This window comes from Moschus berezovskii, chromosome 20 (assembly GCF_049115385.1).
Source record: "Moschus berezovskii isolate FMDL1 chromosome 20, NW_MosBer_1.0, whole genome shotgun sequence".
NCBI classification, from domain to species: domain Eukaryota; kingdom Metazoa; phylum Chordata; class Mammalia; order Artiodactyla; family Moschidae; genus Moschus; species Moschus berezovskii.
In genome coordinates, this window is record NC_142479.1 from 50263128 (window position 1) to 50287873 (window position 24746).

Here is a 24746-nt window from a genome sequence, read left to right on the forward strand (position 1 = left end):
TACATAAGAAACAGTAATAGGTATCATAAGGAAGATGTGATTCTGGTGCTGGGAAAATTGAGAAAAGAGAGAGCTGATTTTTAGGTGATAGTTCATCTTAGTGTGGTGGTCTCTGTCATGTGAACATTCTTTTCAGGTTAATTTTCAAATGAACAGCAGGTGGAATGTCTGTCAGTTGCTTTGATGTTCTTAATTTATCATAGAGGACCAGTTTTGAGTTAGAATTACACGAGGTTCTTGGGGACACATAGATGAAACTGTCAAAATCCCTCACCACATGGAGCTTACATTTTACTAGGCGAGATATATAGTATAGTGTCAGGCCATGGAACAGGCCATGAAACAAAACAAAACCAAAAAAGACCAGAAGGCCCAGAGATAGAAAGTGACAAGAAAAGGGTGTCAGTGGGACCCTTTGAAACAGTGCTAAGAGGGGGCCACTGAGCAGAGACCTGAATGAAATGATATCAAACCACGCAAGGATCTGAAGGAGGAGAATTCCAGGCAGAAGGAGAAGTAAGTGCAAAGCTTTGAGATAGAAACAATCTTGAAGTGTTCAAAGAATAATTAAGAAACCTGTGTCAGTTCAGTTCAGTCGCTCAGTTGTGTCCAACTCTGTGACCCCATGGACTGCAGCACACCAGGCTTCCCTATCCATCACCAACTCCCAGAGCTTACCCGAACTCATGTCCATCGAGTCGGTGATGGCATCCAACCATTTCATCCTCTCGTTCCCTTCTCCTCACCCCTTCAATCTTTCCCAGCATCAGTTCAGTTCAGTCGCTCAGTCATGTCCGACTCTTTGCGACCTCATGAACCACAGCACGCCAGGCCTCCCTGTCCATCACCCAACTCCCAGAGTCCACCCAAACCCATGTCCATTGAGTTGGTGATGCCATTCAACCATCTCTGTCGTCCCATTCTCCTCCTGCCCTCAATGTTTCCCAGCATCAGGGTCTTTTCAAATGAGTCAGCTCTTTGCATCAGGTGGTCAAAGTATTGGAGTTTCAGCTTCAACATCAGCCCTTTCAATGAACACCCAGGACTGATCTCCTTTAGGATGGACTGGTTGGATCTCCTTGCAGTCCAAGGGACTCTCAAGAGTCTTCTCTAACACCACAGTTTAAAAGCATCAATTCTTCGGCACTCAGCCTTCTTTATAGTCCAACTCTCACATCCATACATGACCACTGAAAAAACCATAGCCTTGACTAGATGGACCTTTTTGACAAAGTAATGTTTCTGCTTTTCAATATGCTGTCTAGGTTGGTCATAACTTTCCTTCCAAGGAGTAAGCGTCTTTTAATTTCATGGCTGCAATCAGCATCTGCAGTGATTTTGGAGCCCATAAAAATAAAGTCAGCCACTGTTTCCCCATCTATTTGCCATGAAGTGATGAGACCGGATGCCATGATCTTAGTTTTCTGAATATTGAGTTCTAAGACAACTTTTTCACTCTCCTCTTTCACTTTCATCAAGAGGCTCTTTAGTTCTTCTTCACTTTCTGCCATAAGAGTGGTGTCATCTACATATCTGAGGTTATTGATATTTCTACCTGCAATCTTGATTCCAACTTGTGCTTCCTCCAGCCCAGCATTTCTCATGATGTACTCTGCATAGAAGTTAAATAAGCAGGGTGACAATATACAGCCTTGACATACTCCTTTCCTGATTTGGTACCAGTCTGTTGTTCCATGTCCGGTTCTAACTGTTGCTTCTTGACCTGCATACAGATTTCTCAGGAGGCAGGTCAGGTGGTCTGGTATTCCCATCTCTTGAAGAATTTTCTACAGTTTATTGTGATCCACACAGTCAAAAGCTTTGGTGTAGTCAATAAAGCAGAAGTAGATTTTTTTTTTTGGAACTCTCTCGCTTTTTCAGTGATCCAACAGATGTTGATAATTTGATCTCTGGTTCCTCTGCCTTTTCTGAATCCAGTTTGAATATCTGAAAGTTCACGATTCAAGTACTGTTGAAGCCTGGCTTGGAGAATTTTGAGCATTACTTTGCTAGCATGTGAAATGAGTGCAATTGCGCAGTATTTTGAACATTCTTTGGGATTGGAAATCTGTATGGCTAGAGCTAAATGAGTGAGGCAGAGTTGGGGAATGAGGTTGAAGACACAGAAAGAACTATATTCTGGATAGCCTTTTAAGCTATAGTAAAGAACTAGTGAGTTCCAACCAGAGACTGGCATGATATAATTGTTAGTTCTAAAAGATTTTTCTAATTACTCTTTGTAGAATTAATTATAAGGACCATAGGAGTGGAAGAAGGGAGAGACCAGATGAAGTGTACTAGATGCTCCACAGAAGATAGGAAAAAATATTAGAATATATGGGTGGGTGTGTATGTGTGTCACTGTGTACATTTGTGTGTGTATAAAACTAAGATTTTCTAATATTAACAGATTCGTGATATTACCTGTATATAAATTGTAAATTAATATAAATATATTTTGTGTCTAACAAAAAATATACAATTGGGAAAATCAATTTCAAAAATTTAAGAATCACTGTTTTGAGTGAGAGATGATGGTGGCTGTTGTTGACTTGCAACGTCTTTTCTTTGGAAATGTAATAATCATTTTTTGTGGGCTTTTATTCATTTTCTTATCACTGTGTAGCAGTGGTTCTTCTTGCTATAAAAATGAGCACGCACAGGCAAGCACACATGCGTATTTGCATATCATTTCAGAATGTTCCCATATACCACATTAAGAATCTCAACTGTAGAGTCATTTCACAGCACCGCCTCCCCATCCCAAGGATATAACATTTGTCCTTTTTTCTGAACATTCTACTCCAGTATTTCTTTCCCTTTCTATCCCTGTTTGTGTCATTACTAAAATTACTATATGTGCAGCTTTTTAATTTACCCCTCAAGCCTAGAATTCTGACCTGCAAGTGAGCACAGTTTCTTTTAGTTATATTTTGCTATCCATCCATTTTGACAATGAAGGGGTTCAAAATAATGCTATCTAGGGATTTAGAATAAAGCCAGATTCATTATTTCTGTAACAGCATCAGTACACTATTTCTGTATTTCCTGGAGTTCCTAATATGCCAACATTATTGTATATTGATAAAGGTCCTGGTGATAGGCAAACAAAAATTAGAAGCAATGCTTTTACAAATAAATGATGTGACTTTAACATGAATCCCAGACATCTGGCTAGATATAGTTTTTATCAAGGAAACTCCGTGGCACTCTTTGGTACTTCTTTGGTTATACCTCATGCTGTTGGGCAGAAGTAGATATGGAAATCAGGCATTTTTAAAATATTCCTCAAGTTCTTTATAATTTTTGTACTCTTATAGAGAAGTAGATTTGAGCTATACCCTTGAGAAACTCTATTTAATGGTCCAGCATTTTGGGAATCTTCCAGCCTAATTTGTAATGTCTGTCCAATTCTAATTACACTTGATATCATAAAAAGTTAATATTTTAAAGATTTGCCTCACTGCACACCTTGATAATTTTCTACTTAGAAAGTTTGCCTACATATTTTTTTTCCTTTCCTGCTTGCTTAGGCCGTTGGTTTCAAAGTATAATTAAAACTAATTGCTGAGGCTAAAACTCAGATGCTGGTCCATCATGGTGATGAGATGAAGGATTACTTTTTCTTTTAGAGTTGTTTAACTTTTGGAAGAGAGGACTCAAGAAGCTCCAGCAAAAAGAACAGGTAATTCAACCCCAGAGGTGTATTCTTTGCAGATCTTTTGCCCTCTTTCACCTGTAATGCCTATTAACAAACGTTTGGAGTGATATGATGCAAACATGACATAAAGGAAAATTGACTGTCATTTCATTTTGAGAAAACATGATGCCTTGAATATAAACCATGACATGAAGAGATAAAACAGTTTCTTCTTTGTTGTTTTAACTTTTTTCAATTCATCTTTATTTTTCAGTTGTTTTAAAACAAGATAATGAAAACTTTGTGGTTTCAGTTTACTCCTTTTAGAAATATAAGTTGAAGTAGAGAGAAATACAAATTCATTTTAAAGTCAATTTGTATAGTTCCTATTAACTCTAGTTTTGCTTTTAAATCGCATATTTAACATTTTAGTGTATTCTATGATTTAAACTTTCTTATTAAAGTCTTTGTGTGGGATTTATTGTACTAAACTAAGTGGACATCTCCCCCCACATACACATACAGTTTCCTTTTAAAAAAAGATAATCCCCCATAGTTTAAATTGATTATACTAACTCCGTTGATATTTCCTGTGTCCACTTTATAACCTGAAGTTTGTAATTATTAGGAGAGAATCAGAGTCATTGATTCTGATTCTAAGATTGATACTAAGAATTGAGATAATCTCAGAATCTTATGGGAACTTTCTAGTTTTCATTCTTTCATCTCCTCAGAAGACTTTTTTCATGAAGGACGGGAATTAGTGGCGACCTTCTAATGCAGAGTTAGTCTTTAGTTTTTTGTTTAAAAATGACACTTTGAACATGTAGTGCATAATGCATTAGAAGGTCTGTTGCCAAGCAGCTTGAAACTTATGGGGCATTGTTGAATTTGAAGGAATAGTGGGTTCAGGGAAGGGACCAAAAGAAAACTTGAGAAAAATAGAGTAAGACTGAAAGTGTTTTATGATAATTAGAATAAAAATTGGTTATCAGAACTTCACGGGTCAGCTTCTGTTCACACATTGAGCTTTCACCTTGCAAAGAAAGGGATGTATCAGGTAATTAGGTCAAATCAATGATTATATATCTTTAACTCAAGTGGAAGGGACTGTAATTGTGATGAAATTGTCTGAAGGGGAACGCATGGGGAAATCTTGTCAAAGGTCATGAGTTCAAAGGGGAAATTAAGTTCAAGGTTCGGTTCCTGTTCACACATCCCTACCAATAGTGCATAACAAGAAACCAAACAACTAATATTTCTCTACACAAGTTATTTTGTCATTTTGAAATAAGCAGAAGCATTCTCAATCGTGTCCCTTCAGGGATATAGAATTAAAGCCATTACACCTCCTTAATAGGGCATTTTCTCCTGACATGGACAGAAAGAATATCTCTAATATTATATTTCTTGCTTGTTGGTCTCTTCTGGTTTGTTGCTGATCATACACAGGACATCCAGCTACATGGAATGCAAATAGACAGCCCATCTCCAAGAGATCATACGGCCACATGTTCCCTAATGCAAATTCCTGACTTGTTTGCAAGAAAACAATAAAATATTTTAAAATTGGAGGCAATGAGGAGACAGTTGAGAAAGTTGTTTGGGGCCCTCCTTCTCTCTCTCTTGACTCTTCTCTCTCTTCCTGAATTCAGTTTCCCCTTAAACTTGACAAAGTGGAACCAAAATTCACCCTTGTCTTGGTTATTCTTCTGAAACAAAGAGTCTATTCTCCCTTTTAATGAATGTAGAACTTTCATTAAGGTTGACCGTAAGCTCTTGCATGAGATGAAAAAAGAAAAAGCTCTCAAATCTTTTCTTAACCCTGGTATTATTTTTAAAGGACTAACAATAAGAACATAGTTTCACATAGTGGTAAAGAAACCCTGGCTGAAGAGACATGGCCTTTAAAATCTAGTGCCGTTTAAACATTCTGGATTCCATGTATAATCCCAATACATTAAATTCTTTAAGATTGTTTTAGTGTTTTAATAAAGAGACATGTATGCCAGAAAAAAGCATATAATTGCTTAAGGCAAGTAAAGTTCTTGCAGATACTTTTAAAATATTTTTTCCATCCAATCAGGTATTACATTTGAAGTTTACAAAGTGACACTATTAGTGACTGGAAACCAAGAAGCATAACTGGAATAAAGAAGAACTTGCCAATCTGTTTTCTCTCCTCTGTACTGGAGCTATCTCAACCACACATACACCAGGGCTCCAACAAACTGGGCTAATGACTGAAATGTTAAATGTGATTTATGTAAAAAATACAGAAATATTTCAAATATAAACACAAGTAACCAAACCCCAGATGCTTGTGTCCTCCTTAGATTTTCCTAGTACATGACTGTTACCATAAAACAGGACAAGAAGGTATCTGATGAAAGCCTTACCTATATTTTTGCTAATGAATTTCCTTGTGTTTATCATGTTCCATCCTTGGATGGGCTAATTATCCTGGTGTCTTCTTGAACAGCTTTTTCTTTTTTGTGTCCGAATGTATGTGATTTTGGTCTGTAAACTCTAAGATACTTGCCAAGTTTTAACAGAAAAATAATCTCTGACAGATCATGATTGATAAACTGTTTGGGGATAAATTGTTTTGGAATAAACAGGCCCGTGAATGGAGAACATTCTAGGAGATAGGCGCCTCACTTGACTGAATGGATTTGGGAGGGAGGAATAAAGGGTTGGGACAGTTCACACGTTGGTTTAACTCTAGCAACTAAAATTTCCACCCTAGTAAAATTTAGAAGTTCAAGGAACAACACTGCCGTGATACTAATGACCTTTGAGGGCATACAGAGTTCAGAGTTCATTTTCTAGTTACAACATCCTTTTCTGCTCCACCCCTTACCCTTCCCACTTCCAAAAATAAAAAAGCAATTATTTAAGACATTATGACATTCAGCCTGGCTAATTTTTGTACAAAAATAGAGTGTAAAATATAGCAGTTAAGTATTAATAATAATGGGTACAACTAGGGAGGGGTGCCTAATGTAGAGAGAGGGTGTCTCCTGAGCAGTTCAAAGTTCATTCTTTGTTCACATATAATGAAAAGTCTTCAGTTATCAGGTATTTAAACCCAAATCAGCAGTTCCATATCCGTAACCTGAGCTGAGTGTTCCTCCATCTAATGGCCATGCCGCTGTCGTTTGCAGTGAGTTGGGTGACATTCGATTTGTACTCCGAGACGGGAACAGATGGGCTTTCATTGTGAGGCTCCGCCTGTATGCAAATGTGAACCGAGTTTCACCCGATCCCGGGGCCTGACCTGACCGTGCACATGCATTTACTCAACGTGGCTCAGCCTGGGGGGGCGGCGAAGGGGGAATAAAAAATGGCAATCGGATAGTACCAGCGGCAGGTCAAGTTTACCATCCGTCTTTCAGCGGGACTGAGATGGCAACACAGTTATTTAGTTTCAGTGTTGATGTGCGTTGCAATAAACTCCATCATTTCACCTGTTTATGAACCCAGCCTCGTATGAGATTTCTGTGAAATCAAACAAAGCTGGCAATCAACTCTCTTGTTTCCAGCAGAATGGGGGATTATGGACTTTTTTTAAGCATCTTTATTTTTTTCCCGAGCCTCACATACATAAATCAGTAAATTTTTTCTCCAGCCCTTTTTATTTCTTACATTGAATTTATTAATTTCTTATTTGGAGGGGAAAAATATATTTTACCCAAATGCTTTTTGTTTCAAATTAAGAAATATGATCATTAATGTCAGAATAAACAACCAGCATTTTAGATGTCGATTAACTGTTTTGCATATACACAGCAATGTACAGTACCTAATAAATCTTACAATTAAATGTGCAGCCCTTCATTAGAATGAAAATATGAACAGCTGTAATCATACACATTCTATTGACAGAGAAAAATTTAGTTGCATTTGTAATTTTTCACACTGAGAAAGAATGAGAGATGGATTGAAACACGACTGTTTCTGTAACTGTGGGCTTTTTCTTCACATGTACAGAAGGACAACAAACTAGTGTCTCTGACTTCAGGGTCTAACAGCAGTGATTTGCCTCAGTTTTCTTCTCTCATGAAAGTAAATTTCTCTTGGGAAACCTATAAGCCCTTGGCTAGAAAACCCATAGGACAGACACCCCCAAACTGTAACAAGTAACAAATTGACGCATTTCTTCAGTACATCTGTTCTTTAGGGGGTTCTGTTAACTGATTTCTGAAACTGGCATAAAAGAAAGAGTTGCTAAGAATGTGGGGAAAGTTGATGCATGCAGCAAAAACTGCTTCTGGCAACAAAAGACACTGCTTATGGTAACACATGCATATTGCTCTGAATGGAAAAGGGGTCTTTCAAAGTCGTATTTGTGCAAATGTGGTCAAAGCCAAGGCAGGCTTTCTTCAAAAAAATTGTGCCAAATTGTCTCTGGAAACAGATTCCTCTCTACCTCCCCTAATTCCAGTTCTCACTTGAGGGTGCAAGGCCAACACACCAGAACAGCATTTTCAAGCAGTTCTAAAGAGTTAGGCTTGAAATAATTCCAAATAGAAATAAATGACCAGGACTAGGACTAGCATTTGTCTACTAGGCACCCAGTAGTAGCTGACAGAGATAATAAAGAATAAAGGGTTGCTTGACAATATAGCAGGTATTAAAAAATGTCATACTCATTCCCTTGGCTATTGAAAATTGATTTGCTTATCACACTTGGTCTCTAAATATGTATTTCCATCTATTTGGAATATATGTGGATGGCATACATGTGGACCTATATGTATATATACATATATATTTATGTATATACATACATACAGATACATACATATTTATTTACATCTATCTATACAGATCCTTCCTTATACAAACAAGGATTTATGTGAATGCAGGATTTTATGTCCACATAAACTTTTGCTCATGGTTGGTTGAATTACTGTGGGTCACCTTAAGAATATCATTTATACCCTTAGAAAATTTGTTTGAGAGTTGTCAAGGCAGTGCTTACAAGGGAATTCAAAATGTTTATTTACTTTAGAAGCAGGGGACTCATATGTTCTAAGTTTAACAAGAAGCTTAACAAAGTTATATTCTAGCATGAGTAGAATATTGAAGCTTTTTTAATATAGATAAAAAAGAAAATGAAAATTTGTACAATATGAATATTGTAACCAAGTTATTAGAACCATCACTTATAGTTGTTTGCATTAGTAAAATGATGCAATTGCTAAAGTTTATCTAAAACAAGCTTGAGAGTTAGAAACCAGTAGTTTATTTTTTTATGTCATGTTGAAAGCAATATCATGAAGTGGACAGAAACACTTATTTTTTTTAAGTTCTTGAGGAAGAAAAAACTTAGACATCATAAGTTATCCATGATCAGAGAGCATTCAAGTATCTAGAAAATTATACTCTTCGTGTCTTTACAAAATCCATGAAAGTTCATTTTTCACAAATATTTGTGTCACAAGATAGTTGCAAACAAGGAGGTACTAGGCTCAAATAAATAATAATAATAACAGCAAACATTTATATGGCTTTTATTATGTACCAAGGACTCTCTTTAAATGCTTTCCATATATTAGCTCATTTAATCCTGACAAAAATTCCATGAGAAATAGGTCCTATTTTTATCTCCATTTTATAGATTTTATAGATGAGGAAAATGAAACTTGTTCAAATAGCTTTTCCTCAGAAAAGAAAATGGAAAATTTGAGAAATTAGGACTCAGATTTTTAAAAAAACCTTCCATGTAATAGAACAAATTATTTCTCTCTCTGCTTATTTCGTCTGTAGAAAATTATGATGTATTCTGTAAAAATCATATTTATGAAATATGGATCTTGCTTCCTAAGCAGCAAGAAGTAAATATGTACTATTTCTATACCTTTTAAAGCTCTGCAGTATTAGAGATCACTGTTCTTCATCTGTGACATGGTGTGGGACATCTAAGAAAGTGCTTCAAAGTCCCCATGAAAACTTCCTTGTGGGACAGTTATTGGAACGAGAAGATCTAAATGCCTTTCCTACTCCAAATGCAGGTCCAGTTTGAGTGAGAATAAGTTATATGCTATTCTTAAAAGTGGCACCGTCTAGTCTGTGAGTCTATTCTTTGGCAACAAAATTAGATTCCTTGAGGGTGTTTTATTATTTTTCTTATTTCTCCCTAAAGGTTAGTCAGTTGTACCCTTGAAAGGATGGGTGAAGAGAAATTAGGCAGGACACAATGGTCTTGTCTTCTCTTTCGGAATTGTATCTAAAGATACAATTTTGCGTTTTATCATCTTGTTCCAGAGTCTGTGTTGTGACCCATTCAATTCATGATAAAAAATAATGGTATTTATATGTCATAATTAGCCTTTGAATCCTAGTCGGCCTGCAGCACTCAGCAAAGATGTACACCCTTTTGGCTTGTGAGAAGGGGAACGGGGAGCCACCTTGTGGCTGGAAGACGACCCAGCAGCCGCCAGGATCCTTGCTCTGTTCCGAGTAGAAAGGAAAGAAGATGAGAGTAGAAGCCAGAGATAAATCAGAAATATCAATCACGAAATATTTGTGGAAAGTGGTAGGGATATAAATAGAATCTATAACTATAATAATACTGAAGCAGTAGTTGTAAATATACATTATCCTCTTTAATATGACATCGAGTAGATTGAGAACTGAGAAATTATTAAGACCTCCACAAAAAAAATTGGAAGAAAGAATGAAAACATTTAAGTTAAAATTATGTTCATTTTGTAATTCAATAAAGAAATCCCAGAGACATATTTTTAAATTTAATGTTGTTTTCTAAAGCATAGAAAAAGCCCCACAGACATCTGTTTGCATACATTGTGTGTCAGGCAACATCAGATTTGAATGGAATTTATCTAAATTTTATATGCATGGCTTGATGTAAATTGAAATAAATTGTACAGCATACTCTGCGTGGACATATTGGTTTTTCCATCGCTGCTTGAACTTTTAACCCCAGGGCCTGAGCCGGTCACACGTTGACCTGTCTGAACTCTGCTGGTAGATCCAAGTGTGGAAGGCTGACCTTGCCTCCATGGCAACCACAAAGTAGGGTCCATGACTCTTCTCTCCCTTTCTCTCTCTTTTCTCCACACTCCAAACAAAACAAAACAAAACAAATTAGTATATTCTCGCATAGCCAGTCAGTGTAATCTTGGAGTAGTTTTACCAAAGTGCATTTTGCCCCTAACCTAAGCTCTAAGCAAAGCTTTTTCAGCTTGCTTGTCAGATGTTAATGAAAGTTTGAAATGAAAGCCTTTATAATAGTTAATGGAAAAGACCCCTTCCTGGGACACATTCAGTTTGCTTGTCTACTATTGTAATAAAATATACTTCACATACTCATATATTAAGTAATGTTGCTATAGGTATGTTATACATACAGATGAAAATTATTCTTGTATGGAATCTCAATATTAAAAAAACACTTAGATTAGTTTTTACCAATGCCCACTGTATCTACATCAGATATAACATTTTCCAGTGTCGTAGAGCTAATATATCTGAAAGAAGTAAACATTAAGGATCTAGAGTTAATTTCTCTATTGTGAGTTGTAGTCTCCACTTTAATTAGGTACTTTTATACTTCTAATTTGTTTTAGTTTTGCTGATTTATCTTTAAATCTATGTGCTAACAAATTATCATTTTCACAATCTTGGTGGTAGTTTAAAGGTGTTATTTATTCATTACTAAAGCTAAAATTCTGTTCATAGGATATACTTATGGATATTCATGTATTCATACAAGAAGCACTGGTTGAATACTTACTATGTAAATAACTTCAACTAAGTATTGTGGAGTAATATTTTTTTTAAATGTGGCATGGTCTTAAACAATTCCAGTTTTGCAAGATAGGATGTATTACTTAGAGAAAAACTAGAGAACAATTAGACAGCAATGACAAATGTATAATTGTTTAAAATTGTATACCACTGACAAGGAAGCATGGCATTAATGGAGTGACCATTTGGGAGTGGATTTAATGAAGAAAGGCCTCTTATGAACAAAGCCTTGGAAAAGGTGGTTATCCAGGGCTATAAACAAACATTCTACTAAGTTTCAGAGGTTTCACAGAAAAAGGAAAACCTGGAGTGGTGCTAGTTATATACAAGAATTGATAAGGAGGAAAAGTGACAAGAGAAAATGAACTGTGTTATACCGGAAATGCTCATGGACTAATTTGCTATCCTTCAAATTCTGAGGTCCAGATCAGTGATTTACTTCTGAAGTTTTTGCAGCAAATATTTTAAAAAGAACAGACTTACTAATTTTAAGCTGTAAGGGACTTCTATTGTCCTTTTTAAAAAGCATAAAGAAAAATCTTAATTTCTAGAGGTCTGAGGTAGAAAACTAAAGCTCAAATGTTCCACAAGTTACCTTTAGGTCACTTTAGGTAACAGGATTGATAGGTAACTGGTCTGATGAAACTGAAGTTCCCATTTAAAGTGGCTTTGAGGTAGTTTTAAAAAAAAAATCACAGAAAATGTTTTTCTTGGTCTGGCAATATAGAAAAATTTAAAAGACAACATCATGTAGGCAAGGGGAATCAGAAAATACTTCCAGTCTGCCTCTAGCAAATTCTGTGACCTTGGGGTCACTTTATCTCTGTGGGCCAGGATTTCTTTATATGTAATAATAAAGATATCTAATATTTACTGAATTTTTACTGTATACCAGTCATTAATGTCTAAGCACTTTCACTTAATTCTCACAACAATTCTATTAGGTAAATACCATTGTTGGCCCCAGTTTACAGCTCAGAAAACTGAGGCACACTCTCTTTTCCAGTATCACACCTGAGTAGTCTAGCTTTAGACCTTATGTGCTTCATCCACCGTACCAGGCATCTATAAAGGGCCAGGTAGTTAGTGTCTTAGGATTTTCAGACCATACAGTCTCTAGAGTGACGGCTGTGCCAGTAGTAGTGCAAAAGCACCTATAATAATATGCAAATAAACAGTGTGGCTATATATGAAAACCTTTTTTAGATACTAAAATTTGAATTCCTTATAACTTTCATATGTCACGAAATATTATTTTGATCTTCCCCCTACCATTTAGAAATGCTTTTTAAAAAAATTCTAAGCTATCAGGCCCTACAAAAACAGGGTAGGTGGGATTTGGCTCTTGGATCCTACCTAGTGTGGCAACCTCTGTACTACACTGTGCTGCCTCTCCATGTATAGAAAAGGAACTGAGCTAGATGATCTCTTAAATTACATTAAATTCCATAACTTTCTAACTTCAAAAGTAGGATGATCATTTTGGATTCACCACTATGTAATTAAAGAATTGAAAGCTACCTTGGAAAATAAGCTTATCTCTCCCTTTTCTTTGAAAAAGACTGTATCTCAGAAGGGTAAAGAATTATCTTTGTCTAATTGCTATTTTGAGAAACAGATTTCATTATCTTCTTTAACAAGTCATTTTATGTTCATTGCTGTTCCTATCAGGACTGTAGTCCTAATGTCCAGCCTGAGTCCCTTATGATTCTGTGGAAGCCCACTTGCTCTACTTTTTAGAAATGACAGTGAACTTGTCTCTGTCTTCTACACCACTTCCTACAACTTCTGTATCATTTTCTGCAGCTGAAGGTAAGAACCTCCCATCCTTTCCCCAGGCATTTTTTTCTTTACTTATGCAGATTGTTTTCTATTCTCCTAGCTATAATTGTAGTGTTCAAAAGAATCCTTTCCAAAGTATCTTTCTCTCTCTTATTTGAGAGTACTAGAAACTGAACAGGGTAGAGACCTCTTTTCCTTATCTATATTTAAGAGTTTGTTTTTCCAAAAGACACATATATCAAAATTTTTACAAATGTCATTATTATCTAAAATAAGTACTTTGTAGGGATCCATAGGGCTTTCCAGGTAGTGCTAAGAATCCACCTGCCAATTCAGGAGATACAGGTAGACACAGGTTCATACCCTGGGTTGGGAAGATCTCCTAAAGTAGGAAATGGCACCCCACTCCAGTATTCTTGCCTGGAAAATTCCATTGGCAGAGGAGCTTGGCGAGCTCCAGTGCATGGAGATACAAAGAATCGAACATGACTGAGTGAATGAGCACACACAGGGATCCATATGCTTAACTCATAACTTCTTTAATTGTATGATACTTTGGTATTATGATAGATAAAGCAAATAATCTCTTCCTTTAAAATCAAGTATTGTACCTGATTGTGAATTTTGGTTTTTTTTTTTTTTGGTTGGGGGAAAATTTTTATTTTACAATATTATATTGGTTGGTTTTGTCATACATTGACATGAATCCGCCCCGGGTGTACCTGAGTTCCCCCTCCCAAACCCACCTCCCTCCTCCCCTTATCCTCCCTCTGGGTCATCCCCACATACCAGCCCCGAGAATCCTGTAACATGCATCGACCCTGAGCTAGCGATTCGTTTCACATATGATAATATACATGTTTCAATGCCATTCTCCTGATTGTGAATTTAAAACTCTTTTATTTTTTTCTTTTAGCTTTAAAGCTCAGAACCATTCCAGAGTTTACTTCTGTTTCCTTAGTGTTGGTTAAGTAATGTGATAAAAGCAAAATATAAAATCTCATGTATAATGATGTTTCTGCATCCTCAGTTACAACCTTAGCATTCAGACTCCTGAATAGTCTACTGAGCTGTATGCCATACGGCTCCCCAAATATTGACAATTTATTTTATATATAGCAAGAAAATATCTCCTTATTGTCTAATAGCTCTGTACATGTCCTAGGTATGACAAATTCAGAGAATTGTATTTCATTCTTAGAAATGGTCATTGGAGTTAAATTTTTGAAGGTTTTCCCCAAGTCTATGTCTTTTTTATTGTGTACTTTATTTTTATATTTTAGAATTTTGGCTGCACCATGTCTTTGGTGTGGCACATAGGCTTTCTCTAGTTGTGGCTCGCAGGCTCCTCTTGTTGTGGAGCACAGGCTCTAGAGTGCATGGGTTCATTAGTTGCAACACATGGGCTTTCTAGTTGTGGCGCATGGCCTTCTTTATTGTGGTGCTCAGGCTTAGTTATTCCATGGCATGTGGGATCTTAGTTCCCCAACCAGGGATTGAACCCATGTCCCCTGCATTGGAAAAGGGATTGTTAACCCCTGGACCACCAGGGAAATCCCAAGCCTCTGTCTTTTATAGACGTTTTGTCACAAAGATTTTATCACATATAGAGATTTCCTAAATAAGATAGTTCTGCTGCTGCTGCTGCTAAGTCACTTCAGTCGTGTCCGACTCTGTGTGACCCCATAGACGGAAGCCCACCAGGCTTCCCCATCCCTGGGATTCTCCAGGCAAGAACACTGGAGTGGGTTGCCATTTCCTTACAAAATTGGAGGCACATGAACGAAAGTAGTCTGCCTCATTTGTTTGAGTGTTCAGTAAGGTCTTGGTATACTCACTCAACAACTTTTGTCATAGAGCTGTAGTGAAACCAGATGAATAAAGTGCTCTTTGAGAGTAAAATTCTCATCTATTTATATTTCTAACACTCCAGAGTATTATTTGACAGATTACCCAGGCATTAATGTAAAGACTGTTTACAGATTATTTGAAAGGGTTGAGATAAAATATAATGTTATCTAGGAATATATCTAGGGCAAGAGAGCCTTAAAAAGAGAAAACAGTTTTGTAATAAGGAGATCCCCTTCTCTACAGTGTCACAGGACAGTGGTACTGGACGTCCCCCTATCTGGTAACTTTTTGGTGTAACCAAAAGATGTATTCACAGGTGCTAGTTGGAGTGAGTCTCTCATATTTCCTTGCCCCTACTACTGTTGTATAAAAATGTTTACTGCCTTTAAGGAACTTTATTTTGAGAAGAATCTGTTCAGTGAGTAGACTTGTCAATGTTTTTCTTTTAGTTTGCTCTCATTAATTTATTCTATTAACATTTAAATGCTCCTTAAAACCTTAAATTTTAGATTTTAAATTTGGGCATTTCCATATTTTAAGATAAACGTTGACTCTTACCTTAAAATACAGAATTGTCCCTAATACAGTTCACCTTTTAAGAAAAGTATCAAATCACTGCCATCATTGTCCTGGAATTCTGTGTTTACAAATCTCTATCCTGCACTGGATTCTGGCTCCCTGGAGGTCTAGCACAGTGCCTGTTGTAGGATGAGGCTCCCAGAATGTTTGTTTACCTGAACTGTTGAACCAAACAGTGACAAAGAGAATGGATTTCAACTGAGGCATTAGAACGTTGTGCAGGACCCATAGATTCTTTACATTCTTGGTGGGTAGGCCTATTCTAAAGGAATGCTTCAAGTAAACAACTGTAACAAGCCGATTCTGCTGGCTTTCTTAGGCATTTCATGTTGCATGCAATTAGCTGGGCAGCAACGTAGGACAGAGAAGTGGCCGGTAACCTCAGTATATACATGTGTCCAAGAATCTGTGTGACTCTTGAGCTGTTTATCACTGTTCCTAAAGGTTTCTCAGTGTATGGAGGAGTTTGTGAGAGATGGGAGAACTTCCTGTTAGTGAAATTCCATATGAGACACTCAAGGGAAATATAGAAGTAAAAAGTGTTCCCACGTCCCATTGATTAACCTTACATGTTTGGATTCGAATATTTGTTTTTGTACCCTCTGCACAAAAGAAGTCTATTTACTGAAGGTGTCAATCAATATATTAGTAGTGACTGACTTATTTCTGATTATATTTTAGTATGTATTGTGTCTCAGCCATTGTAGAGCTTTCTGGGAAAATAGGGCTTATTGCATAATACCTTACAAGATCTTACAACATGGTTTATGTGTGGATCAACAGAAAGCCACTTGATAAGTCTGGCAAGTCTCTGTGTTTCAAATTCTTCATTTTTGAGTTCTTGATCACTACCATCAATCATCATGATATACATTTCATGTATATTTTTGTTTTGTATATTTTGGCAACAAAATCAAGATAACACAACTTTTATTATACTTTCTGACATACGAGAATTTTGAAATAATTTTGTTGTTGACAATTGAGAATGAGATGTTTTGTAATTCTCTAAACCATTAGAGAAAGCTGCATGCCCTGATACTAGCTGTAGCATCTGAAACCATTCCTAGTTTCCTGACATGGTCAGAGAATATCAGGAATCGTGGGGACAATGAGACGGGTTGAAGAAATCCAGATTCAATTTAAATACTCATGGAGTTTCTACCATATACAAGGCATAATGCTACATGTTGAGGGGATATAAAGGTGAGTAACTGACAATCTCCCTCCATGTTTGTGTATTTTTAGATATGGGTGGTACATTTTTAGGGAGGGACAAGGATGGTGGAAACAAAAATAAGTTATTTGCTAATTCTTTGAGGAGCAGTTTCAGTAGATTACTAAAAGTAGAAGGCTGATTTTAGGGATTCAGGAGCGAATGAGAACTGAGAAACTAGAGACTGTGGGTATATGGCACTTTTAAAAAGTTGGTTGCTGAAAATAAGGGAAGGGATAAGTAGTAGTGAGGAAGAGGTGAAGAGGAACTTTTCTTGGTTCTTTTGCTTTTGTTTTAGGAGAGGGTAGATCTGAGCTAATTTTCCTGAAAAGAAGAAAGAACAGTTGAAAAAGAAAGGATAATAAATAGAATCAAGTTCTGGGAAAGGTGGAGGTAGGTTGTATAATACTATTCAAGAATCAGTCTTAAACTAAAAGGTAAGGCACTTACTTTTCAGAGAAAGGAGTGAAAAGATAGAGGCAGGTAATGATACAGAGATATTTTTACTTGGAAATTGGGGAGGGCAAGGCCATCTGCTGAGAGTAAAGAGCATGGAGTAGGGATTGGCCCTGGGCTTATGGAAACGGAGAGTGGAAGTTTAGGGCAGCCACTAAAGCATGACAGAGTCAAGAAAAGAATTAATTAATATACAATAAGAACCATCTCAATCTATTCAACAAACATTAAACATTAAATGGAGAATTCATGGAAGAATGAAATGGTAAAGAGCTCCTGGTCCACTTCCAGCCATCATAGCTCTTTCCGGTATAATGTGAGGCACAGCTTCCAGTCTCCAGAAAATCACGTATGTTCTCATACTGAGCTGTCCTGAATCTTTGCTTACCATCATCCCTGTTGACACCAGACCCAGTCCTGAAGAGGTATCACATTCATAGAAGCACAATAAGAGTAAACATTTCAGTCCTCACATATACATGCAATATATTTTACAAGGTCACTGACCCCTCTCAGAATCTCCACAGCTCCCTGAAGCCTCTTGCTCTCTTGCCCTTGAACTCTTTCAGACCTACTCTCCAGCCGTGTTCCTCTTGATTCTCAGCAGTGCAGAATGGAAAGTGCTTTTTGGCTATCTGTACTCTACTATCTATCCAAGTGGCCTTTGCCCTTTCAAACTCTTGTCTCATTCTTACTCTTCCCAACACTGCTTCACAAAAGGCCAAGACACTTGTCTGAGAATGGCAGAGCCCTCCATGGTTGAGAGCAGGCCTAGGAGGGAACCAAACCAGTGAAGCCAGAACCTCTTGAGTATACAAGGGGATAATGGGCTAAGAACACTCATCATTAAGAACTGTTGTCTAGTTACACTGCAGCTTCATAATCTCAGCTTATTTTGAAGAGGATTTGAAAGCATGATCTGATATATAAGTTATCTCTACTTTTCATTTTACCTCCTATATTTGAATTCCATGCCCTACACTCCAACCTCATTATTCATCATTCCCCAAAACCAGCCTGTGTCTTCCACCTAGAATGCCTTTCTCATCTTCTCCAGCCACCCACAATGCACTGATCCTACAAGGCTCTGCCCATCTCTGCATGGCTTCCTAATTGCTCCAAGGTAACCTCATCCTCTCCCTGTCTTATGTTTTGCTTGATCAATGCCTTTATTGTAGTTGTTACCACCGTTTGCCTTGCACTATATTACTACCATGTGCTGGCTTTTCCAAAGGTTGTGAGCTCCCACAGGGCAGGAGTGGTGTATTAATTATTCCTGTATCTTTCACATTATTCCTGTATCTTTCACAGGTTAATTACTCCTGTTGCTTTCACAGATTTCAGCACGTGGTAGATATTCAATAAGAATTTGTCAAATTGAACCCTAAAAAATATGACTATACATATATGTATTTGTCATATCCTAAAGAACCTCCAAAGAACCTTGAGATAATAGTAGTCTCTTGTTTCTACAGTGTTTCTTAACATGCCACAGAGTGACTGCCACCTTCTCTCTCTCTCTTCCATGATATCTGTAGGTTTTTCTCTTTAGACACCAGAAATACTGAGGGTGGAAAACACTATCCCAGATAGATTCAAGATAAATGTTCCCTTCCTTCAATAGTATGGCCTATGAGTACAGAGGCAAATGCAATACACTGTTACTACAAAGACAAATGAGAGTCAAGAACTTTAGAAAAGGGAAAAGAGGCAGTCGACATGTTCCTTCCATGTTACAGCTCAGGGAAAAGAAGATGGCAGAAAAATCAAATCCACAGAAGAGTATATATCCTGCTGACTACTGAAATACATTTTTACTGAGATGTCAACTATCTGTGATAGCCCACATGAGGTGAAAATATTCATATTTATATGGTGCTCTTCATACAGAGAATCCCAAGATACTTTATAAATATGAATGCTCTTTATGCAATGTCCCTAATGTTCTCCATATAAGAAATCCAGTTCCTAATAGCCCAAATCTCCACCCACAACAACACTGAATATTTAAACCTTTTTATCAGCACACAATATTTTGTCTTTGAAAAATCCTTTATATCAAAAAGTCTGCAATTTACACTACTTGTCTTCTAACATATGCAGCATCTCTCTTACCTACCTCCCTTCCCCCACTAACAAGGAAAGTGAATTCAATTAGATTTAAGACAAAGAGTAATTGCATTGGAAAATAGAAAAAATATCTCATCCCAGAGTGATTAAGCTCTTTACCTCATAGAGGGAGTTTAACTCTTTCAGGAAAACAGGATCCCATATAATAAATGAATACAGAGATTTGCTAAATCAAAGTATAATGTCTTGAATCTAATTCCCCAGTCATCGGTGAGCTCTTTGCTCCAGGAGAATAGTGTACTCATTGTGACGTTTGTAAGAAATATTAAATAAAAACTAAGTCAATTAAGAGTTTTAAATTTTTATCTTTTAACTATTCTCATTTTTACAGTGGGTATCTAAAAATCTGAAACATATTCAGAACTCTTGGATTCTTGAAAGTGAGTTTAATCATCTACTTTCCTAGACTTATTTTGTGCTTTTGATATCTTGAGTTTGATGAACTCTTCCACATACTCAATGGGAAATGATCCAAGGAAGGCCAGAGTCACTTGTACTACAAAAACTGCTCTGCCAGCAGCTGCTGACTAATTGCTTGTTGGTGCTCATTCTGGAACTTCTGCAGAAAGACGATAAAGTACCCTAATGTGATGGAGTCTTTAATAGAGGAAGTCCCAGAACTGTAGATGACCAGCAACTAGGGATGATATATAGCACTTTCATTTGCAATGCTTGCTATTTGAGGTGGGGAGGATTGTGTTAATTCCGGGGGAAACTTAAAAGGTAAATACTGAAGCAGCTGAGAGAATCTGTAATAAAGAGAGGTCAAATGTACAGGTATAGGTTGTAGTCAGCCTGTTGCTCAGTGTTGGAGTACAGCAAACAGAAGAGATCTTTCGGGTGCCTTGAACTAAGAAATCTCCCTTCTTAGGCTCTCTCCTACCTATATTATTCAGGCATTTCATACCTATCAGTGTGGTTTCACTTAAGTTGTTGTTCAGTTGCTAAGTCATGTCCGACTCTTTGCGACTCCATGAAACACTGCACACCAGGCTTCCCTGTCCTTTCTGACTCTGGCCCTGTTTTTAATACCTCAATTAAACTGTCTTTTGTAATCATAATGTTCTGGAGCTCCAAGCTGATATATTCTTTCTGTTCTCTTTACCAGTCAATAACATAGGTACGACACATTGTTGCGTTACATGGAGAAAAATTCTACCAACACAAGGCATTGGCTCCATTTGGACTGGAGTTTCTCACAGCACCATAGATTTTTCTCTTTTTAGTAGTGCCTGAACTGAACCATCTGTTTTGGCATGATGATGAGACCCTACTTTCAGTTGGTTGATGATCTAACAGGGTGGTAGATCTGACTTTAAGAGGTAAAGCAAGGGAACAAAAGCTGAATGCTTGTCTTAGAAGTTTTGCTGTACCTGTCTCACCATGGGATCTTGTTTTGTCCCATTCCTAACTAGGGATTTAAAAGCTATAATTATTTATGAGGTCATTTATATTGTTGTTTGAGACCTTCTGGTCAAAGGCACTATATAAACTAATCCCAATGTTAATATATCTATATTTTCCCCATATCTTACAAACTCTGTTATACATAGGACAGATTCATTTATTTATGATATGTCCTTAGTTTGTTACTCTTAGCCAAATTTGTGTCATGATAAATACTTTAAAATAATTATACACATTAACCAGGGATTAGAGAGACTGATTTATAGACTTGGAGTGGGAAGAATAAAATAAAACCACCATCTATTTGGGTCATGCAATCAAATAAGTTTAGAAGTTCTAAGTGAAATGTTTTTAGTCAAGTCAACAACAAGGTGGGTCACATCAAAAGGAGCATCTGCAATGAAGTAACACAAGGAATTTTTTTTTAATCTGTAAATGAATGAGTTAGGAAAATTAATGGCTCTTCTAACTCCTTAGACAGAGAGTAGTCCTTTCAAGTTTGATGAAGGTCATTTTCAGGACAGTCTAAGAGAGAGGTTACAGTTCAATTTCCACTAGCAGTACTTGAGAAAGGCAAAAATGACCAGATTTTCTGAAGCATCTGAGTTTCTTTTCCCCCAAAAATTAAAGCTGATAAAATTGCAAATGATTACCTATATTATTAATATTTTATATTTTCTCCCCTCCCCCCAAATTAGGAATTTATCACTTTTTTCAAAAGACTGGAATGGAGAAAATACCCACTAAGCAAGATACAGTGAATGTGTGCTAGTGTGGACTCCCAGCTGCTCATGTAAATCTTTCTTCACAGCAGGATTTGAACAAAAACTCACCACTTAATTGAATAGTTCAAATGCCACTGAGTAGGAAATTTTAGTGAGGCCAGGATATGTGTAAACTTAAAATAGATATGTATATTCTGGCAACATACACAGTATTTTGAAACAGCAAAAAATGTTAAAGGAATTTTTTGTGCTCTTAGGCCAATTGTGGCTATTGTTTTAGGACTTTGAAAGTATTCCTTTTATACTGTTACTATTTTTTTTAAACAACAACAACCTTGCTTCATTTTCCTTTTTATTTTTGAGCTGTTTGCAACCCCCTTTTGAATAGTGAGAAACAATGCAATTAATTTTCTCCAGCGCAATCATGCATAGATTTAATAAGCATCCGAAGGTAGGATCCATCTGTAAAGTATGTGTTGCATGCTAAATTACTTCTCTTCTGTGGTTTTTTTTCTTTCCAAACCTTAATTAATTGAAGAAAAAAAATGTTTATTAAAGTGGGAACAGGCTGGGCTCTGGCTCTCCGCCTCTGGTTCAAAAGTTCATACAATTCCCTGAAGGCTCATCTGAATGTGTGTGTCTCCCTCTCACAATCTTTCTTTCTCCGTCTCTATAGTAGGGATGAATGCCTAGAAAAGGTGTATTATTTTGTTCCCAGGATCAATTTGAATAATCTTAACTTAGGTAAACTAACTTTTTGTGAGTATCGATTTGCATATATTACATATGTTTATATAAACAGTATATACACATAGACACATCAATGTGTTATTTACCCATTTTTCTGTTGCTTAGAATTAAAAATTTATATACGTTCAGTGTCATCTTTAAATGGGATATAGAGAGCAGGAAGTGTAATTCTACAGGTGGATCTCACACAGGAAATTAAAGGAATTATGTATGAGCACAAGCTAAGTCTTTGTGGATAAATTTAGACCCAGAAGAAAAAATATTAAATCTATCCCAAGTAGAAAAATATTTACCCATAAACAGAGTAATGGAGAAAATATATAATAGGAAGTGACTCACTCCTATGAACTACTTTGGAAATAAGATACTTCCTGACCTGCAGTAGGCTTTATATGACCTAGGTGAAAAGCAATAAACTTTTTGTAAAATAAAAATATTATCTTAAAGATAGACTCAGAATTTTTTCAGTTATCTCAATTGTTACCTAGGATGTCTATTTTTTCAAAATATTGTTTTTTTCTTATGTACTATAATTTTTAGATCCTTGGGTTTTTTAAAAAATAAACATAAGTTGTAGTTTTCATCCAAATTAATTGTTTCTTTTTACTTTAAAGTAAGATTAGTTTTCTCCTTTAACACAAGTAAGGTTTGCACAATCACCTCCGTACCTCGGAGCTGATGGAGTCAGAAAGCAGTGCTGAACTTGACTGTGATCTTGCCTGGCTAAAGTCTACTTCCTTTAGCCCAGTTGCTTCTTTAAAAGCATAGTGTTCACATAGGAGCCTAGCAGAGGGGTTTCTACAGGTTGTTTCAGTTTCTCTTTGGACTCTGTACAGGGTAACTAAAGCCTCTGGGCTATTAGTCATTTAAACTTTAAAAATAGATGTTTAAATAGGGCAAAAAAATAAGCAGCATGGAGAATGATTTTAGTTTGGGATAGATGCAGCTTTAGTCATATTGGCCCTTTTACCTCGTACATGACTACCATCCTATACTCTTGCCATGTGAGCATCCGATGAACCATGGGGACATTCCTGGAAGGAATTTTGAGGAATTAACATGAGGAATCGCCTTTCAAATGTTGTTACATGTACATATTTGGGCCATATCTACACACTTGTGAATCAAATTACTTGGAGGTGTTGCCAAAATATGATCACCAAATAACAATTAAAACTGATGTCTTGGAAACTTGAAGACTCTCATCCACTATGTATGTTCCTATTTATGTGAATACCACATCATAATCTCCCCACACCCAGCCTTCTGTGACTCTTGGAAGAATCTCTCTACTGCTTTCCAAACAGATTTTAGTTTAGACTTCTGTGAAATCCCTGAACTGAATAGCTGTGGGTTTCACAAAGTACATGCATGTAAACAACATACCTTTGAAAGGAGGTTGTGTGAGCCCTTTCTCCTACATGCTTATGTCTCTGTTGTCGTAGACTGGCGTCCTTTGTGAGCTATTCAGTGACATTTCAGAACCATTTCGCTCTGCAGAAAACCCGCAGTTGTGTTTCTTTAGCTGACACTGTGGCACTTGCTCTCGAAATTGCTAGTTAGAAAAAAAAATTGTTGAGGCCGGTGGCTGTAATCAGCGTTGTTGCTGTCTGTTTCCTCAGACTAATAGCAGAGCGATCCGAGTCTGAGAGTTCAAACAGAGGTTATCTTTCCCAGGTAGCATCTCGTCCAACGAGAATTTGATTTTTTTCTATAGGACTTTACTCCATTAGATTAATGAAATTTCAATGAGAGCCTGGCGCCCCCTGAAGCTTTGTTAAGAAAACAAATGGTGATTCTGTAGGTGTGACAGCTTGCTTGGAGAGTTACGAGAAGGTGAATACATCCCCACAATCCAGGCAGCCTGGAACACATTGATCTCTATTTAAAGCACCAATCGGATTTTTGTTAATTATAAATGATTGATCTGCAGTTTTTTCCCCTCTCTCTTCTTATATGTGTGGCTCCCCCTCCTTTCCCCACTTCTAACTTCTTTGCATGCTGAGTACAGAGCTTTTTGTTTAAAGGGACGATCATAGAGAGCAAATTATAGGAACACCCAGCAGCGATGCTGTTCTGAATGTCATTGTCAGAGCATTCACTGTTCACCGATTAAGGTGAACTCTGAAGTAGATTTCAAACTGACTCCATGTTCCTTCTTTACTTGACTCATTCCTAAAATGAAGAATTATTTTAACAAAATAAAGCATTAGAATAGTATCATAGACATCACCATTATTATGTCTTAAAATCTGACTTGTGAGCCTGTGAACCAAGTCCCCAATATTAACTCTGAACCACGGTGTGTGCCTCGTGCGCACCAGGATATGAATTGTGACCAACCAACCCTGTGTGAGACAACAGGGTGAGTGAAGGGAATATCTCTGACCTTACATCTCAATTTATAGGCATTTAGGTGACTAATCCACCT

At 36.9% G+C, this 24746-nt stretch overlaps 1 protein-coding gene across 2 annotated transcripts in view; it reads left to right on the top strand.

The window, feature by feature from the left end:
• SKAP1 (src kinase associated phosphoprotein 1) overlaps positions 1-24746 on the top strand; it is a 322299-nt gene that overhangs the window by 135506 nt on the left and 162047 nt on the right. The gene's annotated exons all lie outside the window — the stretch shown is intronic.